At 53.0% G+C, this 2,500-nt stretch overlaps 1 protein-coding gene across 1 annotated transcript in view; it reads left to right on the top strand.

The window, feature by feature from the left end:
• Window positions 1–2,500, top strand: part of LOC125028116 (tetratricopeptide repeat protein 7B-like) — a gene marked incomplete in the record, with an annotated part of 41,230 nt that overhangs the window by 37,081 nt on the left and 1,649 nt on the right.

Here is a 2,500-nt window from a genome sequence, read left to right as displayed (position 1 = left end):
GTGCACAGAGAGAGGAAATCCCGCAAAGCATGTGGATAACGAGAGTGATGTTAAAGGGGACACTTTTCAAAAAAAATGTTTATTCGCACTAAACGGTTCGCGTTTCATTTGTCATGGCTGAGCTGTGGTGTCTGTAGTTCTTTCTCTTTCTTTCTCTTTCTCTTTCTTTCTCTTTCTTTCTCTGTCTCTCTCTGTTTCTCTCTGTCTCTCTCTGTCTCTCTCTTTCTCTCTCTTTCTCTCTCTCTCTCTCTCTCTCTCTCTCTCTCTCTCTCTCTCTCTCTCTCTCTCTCTCTCTCTCTCTCTCTCTCTCTCCCTCTCTCTCTCCCTCCCTCTCCCTCCCTCTCCCTCTCCCTCCCTCAATATCACGCACTCACTCTCTCTCACTCTCTCTCCCTCTCTCTCCCTCCCTCCCTCCCTCAATCTCACGCACTCACTCTTTCTCTTTCTCTTTCTCTTTCTCCATCTCCCCTTCTCCGTCTCTCTCTCTCTCTCTCTCTCTCTCTCTCTCTCTCTCTCTCTCTCTCTCTCTCTCTCTCTCTCTCTCTCTCTCTCTCTCTCTCTCTCTCTCTCTCTCCCTCCTACTTTCTTCTACTCTCTCTCTTTTATACTTTTTCTCTCTCTTCTTCTCTCTCCCCCTCTCCCTCCCTCTCCCCCTCCCTCCGCCTCCCCCTCCCTCCGCCTCCCTCCGCCTCCCTCCGCCTCCCTCTCCCTCCGCCTCCCTCCGCCTCCCTCCGCCTCCGCCCGCCCGACGACTATCTCCCTCCCTCTGACGCATTCCCGCCCGGTCTTGGACGTAATCTTCCGCATCGTACCGTCTCGCAGCACGCGCCTCTGGGACTCACCTCTCCTATGTCCCTTCTCTTTCCTCTTATTATATTTCTCTCTCTCCGTTTCTCTTTCTCTTTCTTTTCATCGAACCCTACTCTCTTCCGTTTTCTTTCTCTTCTTCCCACTTCTCTCCTTCCGGTTTTCCTCCTCGTCCCCTCCTCTTTTCATCCATTTTTCCCTATCCCCAGTGCCCTTCTCTCCCTTTCCTTTTACTTCTCCTCCTCTTTTTCCCCCCTCTTGGCTCCTCCATCTCCCCCTCATTTCTTTTGCCTTCCCCTCTCTTCCCTTGCCTCCTCCTCCTCCTCCTCCTCCTCCTCCTCCTCCTCCTCCTCCTCCTCCTCCTCCTCCTCCCCCTCCCCCTCCCCCTCCCCTTCATCCCCATATCCCCTCCCCCACTGGTGGTAACATCAGCTCATTTGCATGTGGAATTCATTGCGGCGAAATGGTTACAGAGCAGTAGCCTTCGCTTGGTCCCTCCTCCCCGGGGCCCGCTTGCCCTCTGCGCTTTGTGTTTGCTTGCTCGTTTTTTTCCTCGTCTCTCTTCGTTTGTTTGTGTGGATTCGCTTTTGTTTGTGAAGAGAATGAGAGGCCGATGTAGCTGCGGTTGATACTGCTGGGTTGAGCAGAAGCGATGGCGGTTTGGTGTTGGGTTTATGACTTACTAATCGAGTTTTCTGTCTGTGTATTCCTCTGTCTGTTTCTTTGTGTGCTTGGATGTGCATGTCTCTCGTACTCACGCTCCCCCCCCCCCCCCCCTCCCGCTTCCTGGATCTTCTCTCCCTGCCCAAAAAAGAGAAAACATTTTACGGTCTGCGAGGAAGGCGATCCGGCCCAGCTCAGCGGAACTTTATCCCTGTTGAGTATCGAAGTTACCGCGGTGTTACCACGCCCCGACGAGCCCGACCTCCCTCCCCCCGACGGCCAGGGGGGGTGGGGGGAAGTCTCCGGAGCGGGGAAAAGAAGCGGAGCCGACTTCGCAGCGTCGGGTCCTTCTTCTAGGCTTAGCGGCCGACCGAGTGAATGTTAAGCAGGGTAGCGGCGGCCCGGGATGTGGCTGCGTATGTAGAGCGCCGCCTGCGGGCTCTACTTGCCCTCGCGCTGGGCCGGGTTGAGCGGGCTTATCGGAGAGTTAGTGGTAGACCGGGCGGTAGATTTGTTTCCGGTTTGGAGGAATTTGTGGTGGACTTAATGCGAGGCTGGATAGTGGGGCTGCCTTTAAGCTGAATGGTTGGGATTGTGGTAGATTTGCTTCTTAATCCGGCGGGAGTTTGGTTGGTAGGTTTGCCGGGAGACGAGAAAGCTTCTGCATTGAATGATGCTTGATAGTAAACCCTCTAAGGCAAGGCTGGTAGATTTATTTATAAACCGGATAATAGATTTTGAACGCTCAATTGCAGGTTGGGCATCATTTAAACGCAACGAATGGGAAATTGCCCTAGGTTAGATGTCAGACTGGGAGGCAAATGGTAGGCTTAGTGTTATAGAAAAACCAGACGTATCTTTGATTATGGGCCAATGAAGATTTAAAAACTGCTTAACGAAGGATCTGTACCGGGCTGATTGATCAAAGGCAAATTTGGCTGGGTGGGTTTGGGTTCGAGTGACCGGATGGTGTCCTGTCATAGGCCGTGGGGGGGGAAGGGGCGAGTATCGTAAAGAAAAAATTTTTGGC

This window comes from Penaeus chinensis, chromosome 8 (assembly GCF_019202785.1).
Source record: "Penaeus chinensis breed Huanghai No. 1 chromosome 8, ASM1920278v2, whole genome shotgun sequence".
Classification (NCBI taxonomy): domain Eukaryota; kingdom Metazoa; phylum Arthropoda; class Malacostraca; order Decapoda; family Penaeidae; genus Penaeus; species Penaeus chinensis.
Note: the sequence above shows the minus strand (reverse complement) of the source record. Positions and strands in the feature narration are given on the sequence as shown.